This window comes from Rattus rattus, chromosome 6, assembly GCF_011064425.1.
Source record: "Rattus rattus isolate New Zealand chromosome 6, Rrattus_CSIRO_v1, whole genome shotgun sequence".
NCBI lineage: Eukaryota > Metazoa > Chordata > Mammalia > Rodentia > Muridae > Rattus > Rattus rattus.
In genome coordinates, this window is record NC_046159.1 from 7,269,933 (window position 1) to 7,278,428 (window position 8,496).

Here is an 8,496-nt window from a genome sequence, read left to right on the forward strand (position 1 = left end):
ATGTCCAATGAGCTGGGCAGATGTTGACCTCAACAATGGGGCCCTGTTGTCAGTTTGGTAGAGCAACCCGCTATCCTAGCATACCCTGGCTTGTTTGGGGATCTCCATGGGATCCCCTGGGCCAACAATTCAAATAAGTGCAACCCAGTCCTGGCACTGGGAGTCTTGCCCGGCTACAAGAGATGGCCAGTTCAGACGCTGAATCCTCGTTGTTAGTCCCCACGAGACCACTCCCATAGATTCCAGGAAGTTTCCACCGCACTAGATTTCCACACAACTTGCAAAAGCCCCCGATTTCTAGATGTCTCTTCCTTACCCTTTCCCTCTATCAAATTTCCCCTCACATCTGATCCCTCCCACGCCCATCCCTACCAGCACCCAGTACACTCCCAAAATCTACTTCCCCTTGCCAGGAACATCCATGCTTTTCTCCCTTAGAGCCCTCATCTTTACCTAACTCCTCTGGGTCTAAGGATTGTAGCTTGGTTATCATTTACTTAACTGCTAATATCCACTTATAAGTGAATACATGCCTTATTTGTCTTTCTGGGTCTGGTTTACCTAACTTGGAATAATTTTTACGAGTTCTATCCATTCCCCTGTGAATTTCACGATGTCATTTTATATAACTTCATATAATATTACATTGAATAAATGTACCGTATTTTGTATAACCATTTTTTTGGTTGAGGTACATTTAGGTTTTTTCTGGTTCTCGATATTATGGACGAAGCTGCGATGAACACAGTTGAACAAGAGTCCTTGTGGTAGGATGGAGCATTCTTTGGTATATGCCCAAGATTTCCAACTTTTTGAGAAACTGCTATACAATTTTTCATATGGACTCTACGAGCTCGCACTCCTGCAATGGAGGAGTTTTCCCCTTGCTTCACATCCTCGGCAGTGTGAGCCGTTGCTCATTGATCATAACCGTTCTGACGTTATGGAAGGTGGAACCTCCAAATAGTTGTGACTTACATTTCCCTGGTGGGCTAAGGATAGTAAACATTTCTTTAACTCGTTCTCAGTCATTTTTGATTCCTCTATTGAGAATTCTCTGTTTAGATCTGTACCCCATTTTCAATTTGATTGTTTGAATTTTTTAATCTAGTTTCTTGAGTTCTTTCTATATTTTGGGTATTAGTCCTCTATTGGATGTGGAGTTGGTAAAAATATCTTCTGCTGTTCTGTATGTTGCCTCTTTGCCCAGTTGGTGGTGTCCTTTACCTTACATATGCTTCTCAGTTTCATGAGACTATGTTTATTGTTAATCTTATTTCCTGTGCTACTGGTGTTCTTTAGAATCGTGTCTTGTGTGCCAACAAATTTAAGGTTATTCTCTACTTTTTCTTCTATCAGAGTCAGTGTATCTGATTTTATGTAGTGTAGGGAGCGGCGCGGCAAAACAAAGATGGCGCCGACAGCCCGCCCCGTCTGAATGTAAACAACTTACCGGGCATGCGCAGGCTTGTCCCCTCGTCAGGGCAGCTGTATGATCCGGCGCCCTCCTGTGGTGAACAATAGTACTGCGCATGCGCAGGTTTTGCACCTAGTGTCAGTTGGCTGGTAATATGCTAATGAGGGGGGCGGTACCATGCTGGTGAGGTGATTCGTTCTCCGCCAATCCCTGGAGGACAAGTAGTGGGGTGATAGTGGGGTGACCCGTGCCCCACCAATCCCTGAGAGATTATTAGCATATTGGTGTGTATATAAGGTGAGCGAATTTGCCACTCGTGGTCCCCGTGTCAACAATGAAGGTGTCCTGCAGTAAAGGCTGTTTAGAAGAATCCAACCGTGTTGCGTCTTCCTTGCCGGCCGAGGTGGGTGCGACAGTGTAGGGGTCTTTCATCAACCTGGGCTTGAGTTTTGTGCAGGGGGATGAATATGGATCTATTTTCATTCTGCACATGTTCAGTTTGATCAGCACAGTTTAGTGAAGATGATTTCTTTTTTTCTGGTATATATTTCTGGCTTCTTTATTAAGAATCAGTTTTTCTTATGTGTTTGGATTTGTGTCTAGGTCTTCAATTTGATTCTATTGATCAACATGTCTGTTTTTATGCTAATACACTATGTGGTTATGTTTTTATTACTATATCTCTATAATCCATCCTGAAATAAGGGATGGTGATACCTCCAGTAGTTTTTTATTATTCAGGATTTTTTTTTTTAGCTATTCTGCTTTTTATGTGTTTCCACATGAAGTTGAGAATCATCCTTTCAAGGTGTGTTGTAAGCCCTATCAAGGTATATTAGAATTTTGATGAGAATTGCATTTAATACATAGATTGCTTTGGTAGGATGGATGGCATTACTATATTAATCCTACTGATCCATTAACATGGGAGATCTTTCTATCTTCTGATATCTACCTATATTTCTTTCTTCAAAGACTTGAAATTTGTATCATACAAGTCTTTCACTTGTTTGCTTAGAGATACTCTAATATTTTATATTACTTGAGGCTATTGTGAAAGGTGTTTTCCTGATTTCTTTCTCAGTTTACTTGTCACTTGTAAATGGGAGAGCTACTTTTTTTAGTTAATCTTGTATCCAGTCACCTCACTGAAAGTGTTTGTTACCTGTAGGAGTTCTATGGTAGAATGTATAGTGTGACTTACGTATACTGTCATATCATCTGCAAATAGAGATACTTTGTCGACTTTTTCCGTTCCAATTTGATCTCCTTCAATTGTCCTATTATTCTAGCTAAATCTAGTACTATATTGAGTATCTTTCTGAATATTTTTCCATCAATGTTCGTAAGAGTCTGAGACTGTCTTTTTTTGTTGGGCCTTTGTGTAGTTTAGGCTTCAGTGTAACTGTAGTCTTGTAGAATGAATTTGGCAATGTTCCTTCTGTTTAGATTTTGTAGAACAGTTTGAGGAGTATTGGTGTTACTTCTTCTGTAAAAGTCTGGTAGAGTTCTACACTAATACCATCTGGTTCTGGGCTTTAGGGGAGGTTTTTTTTTTAAATGACTACTTCTATTTCCTTAGGGATTATAGGACTATTTTGATTGTTTTAAATGATTTGATTTAATTTTGGTAAGTGGAATTTATCTGGAAAATCATACATTTCATTTAGATTTTCCAGTTTTGTGGAGTATGGGCTTTTGAAGTAAGACTTAATGATTCTTTGGATTTCCTCAGTGTCTTTTGTTATGTCCCTCTTTTCACTTCTGATTTTGTTAATTTGTAAATTGTCATTCTGCCTTTTTGTTAATTTTGGCTGAGGGTTTGTCTATCTTGTTGATTTTCTCAAAGAACCAACTCTTGGTTTTGTTGATTCTTTGAATTTTTCTCTGTTTCTAATTTATTGATTTCAGCTCTGAGTTTGATTATTTCCTATTGCATACTCCTCTTGGGTATATTTTCTTCTTTTTGTTCTAAAGCTTTCAAGTGTGCTGTTAAGTTGATAGTATGGTTTATGTATGAAGGCTCTTAGTGCTATGAACTTTCCTCTTAGCACTGTTTTCATCATGTCCCATAAGTTTGGGCATGTTGTGCCTTCATTTTCATTGAAATTTAGAAAGTCTTTATTTATTTCTTCTTTGACACAGTGGTCATTGCATAGAGATTTCCTCAGTTTCCATGAGTTGGTAACTTCCTGTTGTTTCTGATGTTGCTGAAGTCTAGGTTTAATCTATGGTGATCTGATAAGCTGAAAGGGGTTACTTCAATCTACTTGTATCTGTTGAGGCTTCCTTTGTGAAGTATGGTCTGAGGTATTTTCCACCCCAGGTTTTCTATTCCTGATAATGTTTCCTGTCCAAGGCATTCTAGGTCACTTGGGGGGTCAGACCTCTGTTGAGGGGGCCCCTACAAGTATCAGAGAAGCAAACCACACTAAAAGATGAGAATGAAAACCCAGTACATATAGACTTTATCGATCTGGATCAGGCTTGGGAGAGTCTAATAGTCGGCTGTTCATTGCCAGCATATTTACACCACAATACAATTTGGGAGAAGATTTTCAGGCAATAATCAGTCCAATCGGTCCAGTTCCAGGTGCACAATAAAGTTTAAAGTGCAACTCTTTATACTTTTTAATAGAAACTCTTTTACAAAGTACATGTGACCATAAGACCTAGAATTTAATGTGGTCTCTGACCAGTAGCATAGAGATCAGCTGGCCTTAAAGTACATGTGACATCTCCCCAGACTGATAATATAGAATGCAAATGTTCTATCTCCTTCATTGAGAAGAGATCCCTGTGTGTTTGGCATTCCTGGTTTCCCTAGTGATCTGTGAGTACACGGACCTTTGTGCCTCCAACAGCCTGTTGCTCATTAAAGAGTGGTCTTTCCTGCAAGTGGGAGAATTAGCCTCAGGCAAAGATGAGCTCTGTATTTGGCTATCCAATGCAATGTTGTCGGTCCTGAAACCATATAGACACAACCACAGAAATGGACCCAGTCAGTTTTATTCATATATTTGAGCATACTTATTCACTCATACTTAACAAGGAAGAAATTGACTGGAGAAGAATTTATGGAAAGATAGAGAGGACCGAAAGGAGGGAAATGATGTAATATATTTTAATTAAAACGCATAAAAATAAATTTTAAATTAAAAAGTGACTAGAAAGATAACTTAGCAGTTAAAAGCAGTTAAATGCTGTTATTGAAGACCCAGGCACCATGGCCAGAAACCACATAGTAGCTAAGCATTTACTGGGACTCCAGTCCCGGGCATCTCCTGCCTTGTTCTGGTCTCTGTTGGTACTGCATACAGACTCATGCAAGCAAGCAAACATACACACTCACACACACACACACACACACACACACACACACACACACACACACGAATGTATAAAATGGAATTCTATATAGTGATATCATAGCCCTGAGACAGACAGCAGTCAGATATAGTTAAAATGAACTCTTTCTGGTCCTGCATGGAAGCCGTCATGGTCTTCCTGAGCCATGCTGCTCAGAGGCTAAAGCAGCCCTATTGTGAGGTTAAAATAGCTCAGCAAAGCTGTTCCTCTAAGAACAGCGCTCACAGTGCTGATAGGTGATTTTTTCTTGATGTTTTCTGAATTTGTGCTCTCCATCCTTTGTATATGTGAGAATTGTGGCACTGATACATTTATCTGTTTGACCACACATCATGATCAGCGGGAAGCATTGTCTCCTGAACAATCTACTTTAACAGTGTCATTTACTGGATTGTCAGCTTTCACCTTATAACATGAACATTCCAGAGACATGTCTATCATTTTTATAGTTTATATATGTTTCTGCTGACTTTGAGCCAAGAATACCCTTAAATGTCTCAGCCTTGACTTTGTGACCCCATTCAGGAGAGGATTTAACTTATTCATAGAAGTAGGAAAACCTATATGCAAACATGTGGAATTAACTAAAACTGAGAGAGTTTGGGTACTGTGTGTGATTTTTCATTATAGCTTTTGAAGTGGGAAACCCTTTCTTTAATCTAGATCTTTTGAGTTGATAAGATCCACCTTTAATCTAGGCCACAGCTTCTGTTGGCAGCTTACATATATAAAGGACATTGAAAATGGTAGCTCTTTCTCTTTGTCTGCTTGCCCTACCTCTGGCTAGCAAGTTGTTGTTGTTGTTGTTGTTGTGGTGGTGGTGGTGGTGGTGGTGGTGGTGGTTGGTTGGTTGGTTGGTTTGGTTTGGTTTGTTTTTTTCCTGGTATTAAAGCCTTCTTCTCTGGAATTCTGGTATATATTGTAGACCAACTGAGACATCCAGCCACATGGTCTGAATCACTACTGGATTCTTCAACTTTATGTTGCTTGACCACCATTGTTAGACTAGCTGGACCACAGCTTGTGAGCCACTCTAATAAGTCCACTTTCTGCACAGATTCCTTCTACCATTTCTGTTTATCTAGAGAACCTTCACTAATACTGCTGTGGGTTTTGTTGCTGCTGTTTTGGGTTTTTGGTTTTGTTTCTAACCTTCCCACTGAGGAAGTTGTGACAGCAATAGTGCTCCTCAGTGTCTGTCACCTGTTTTCTGCTTTTCTCCCAGGCTTGTCTCATACCTACCAGGTGAGGAGTAGCTGCAGTTTAACTGAACCCAGCATGAAGCCACAAAGCTCTTGTTCCCTAAAATCTTTAATTGTTTATATTCTGGACACCTTCCTCTTGCGGGACAGATTAATAACTCCACTGCAGGTCGAGTAATGGGCTATGCAAGCGATCTACCCTGATTCCAGGAGGAAGAAGGGGAAATGCCTACTGAGTGTTGTGAGGGCTGTGCTCAGGCAATCTCTGAAGTTACCTGGCGAGCACAGGGTCACTGCTCACGAAGGGGAGGAGCACATGACTGAGAAATGGGAGCTGGTGGGTCCTCCCTGGGGCTCGGTGGGGAGATAGATGGGTAGGCTGTTGGAGGGCAGGCATAAGATCTACTGAAATGCAAATCCCTGCCGAGTTGGAAAAAGTCTGGCTCTGAACTGGAAGTTTGGTCCAGGAGCCACCATGCTGTATCCCTTAGGGTTAGTGTGCTCACGTCACTCAAGACTCACTGGCCAATCAGAGCCTTAGGCAGATCTGCCAGTCAGAGGGAAGGAGGGTCCTTTCGGATGCCAGGCGTCTGGTTCCGCTTAGCTGTTGAGCAGACTTGAATGCTTCGGTGTGATGAGCTCTGAGCCCCGCTTCTGGGTGCTGCGAGGTGCGCTCAGGCAGGCTCCGAAGTTGCGACATGGTAAGCACAAGGTCACTGCCAACAACCGGGAGGAGCAGCGGAAGCTGGTGTGGTGGGTCTTTCCCGGGGCTGGGTGGGAGCCGGCAACCACCTGTGAGGTCCCTTGCGGTCCTAGCCACTCGCTGTCTCTGCTCAGAGCGTCTGGAACCGTGACTTGGGTGTAGAAACATCCTTGGCAGGATGAGAAACTCGGAGAGCCCTAGTTTCTACAAGTTCTGCCCTTGGCATTTAACATTAAGGTGTGTGATCCATTTGGAATTAACTTTGTGGAGGTTGTAAAAGGCATCTCATGTGTTGGGTAGCAATCCGACATTAAGCTGTGTGATGTGAAGGACTTACTAATGCTTAGTGTCGGATAGGGAAGAGCTCCGGCGGGGCAAGACTTGCTCTTGGGAGATATTTAGGGTTGGTTTTTAATACGACATTTACCTGTTCTAAGTCTAAATTACTTTGCAGTAGTAGCTGACCTGCACCCCTGAGGCCAGAAACTGCAGTCACTGACTGCAGTCTCTTTAGCACCTCAGTAAAACAGGGGGATTAAGTAAAGTAGCCTCTGTCCTTATCTCCACCTGCTAATTAAAGTCGCAGGAAGGAAAAGAGGCACTTGGAAAAGTGATTTTAATCTTTATTTCTAAGTTCTTCTCCAAAAGAAATTCTAAAAAGTTCTCTCCTAATTTCTAAGTTATTCTACCCCGCAACCCTTCTTCCTGTCTTGCTCTCTCCTCCTGCTTTGATGTAACAATGCCCTTGCAATGTCTTCATTCCTAATTTTTTATACCTTTTCTAGGGAAATAGATCACATGGTTTTTCCAAGCATCCTTTTTTTTTAACAAAAGTTCACCAAAAGTTCAAACATAAATTCAAATCATAACCGAATAAGACGTTTACAACAGAGAATGTTTACATATATATCCATTAAGACCAGACATTCATTATCTGTCACTAGCTTTACAGGTTCATGGGGCGTTAAAGACCATAACTGAGTTATCACTGAAGTTCTGTATAGATAAACCCAGTCATTATTTTATCTTCTGTCCTTGTACCTACAATAAATCGTTAGTTCCCTTTTTATGACCTTTGGTTAATTATTTTACAACCTCTTGGAATGTGTTCTCAGTTTTAGATGCCTGATTTCTATCTCAGAAGCAATTAACTTAGACTTCCTAGTTTCTTCATATGTTTCTGCTGACTGATACATGTCTCTTCCATTTCCCCCATATAAGGACTCTCCGAGGTGGTGTTCTTCTTAAGCTCACTTAGCATAAGACATAGCTTGTACAAGACCTCCCCACCTCAGCTTTTATACTTTCTATCTTCTCATTTTCCTGTGTTTTCACCATCTGGGACCTTCCTCTTAGGATCCTATTACTGAAGAATGACCCTTCTGTTTTAGGGCACTGGTGTACTTAAGCAATAATCCTGGGAATATCTTTGCTGTGTAAATGTGCCATCTGTCTACATGGCTAGACTTGCAGTCTCCAGTCCATATTTAAATTGTTCAAAACATAACCTGAACCTAAAAGAGACAAGGGTGACAGAATATGTGGGATGCAAACTTTGTTCTAGGCTGGTTTCTGTTTTAGCATTAACCAGTGCAGCTGGTCTTTGCTATTTTGTGGTTTCTTCTTTTCCCATCCTTGATCCACTGTCTCCACCCGATAGGAGAGAAACAAGGATAGAGGAGAAAGAGATCCTTGAATCTAATTTCTTTCCTTTTGTTTCTTCTTTGACCACAGCTACAAACAAACCATAACCAACCTTCCTAAAACACCAATAACTCCCCACCCTTTCTCTTGGGGTCCTCACA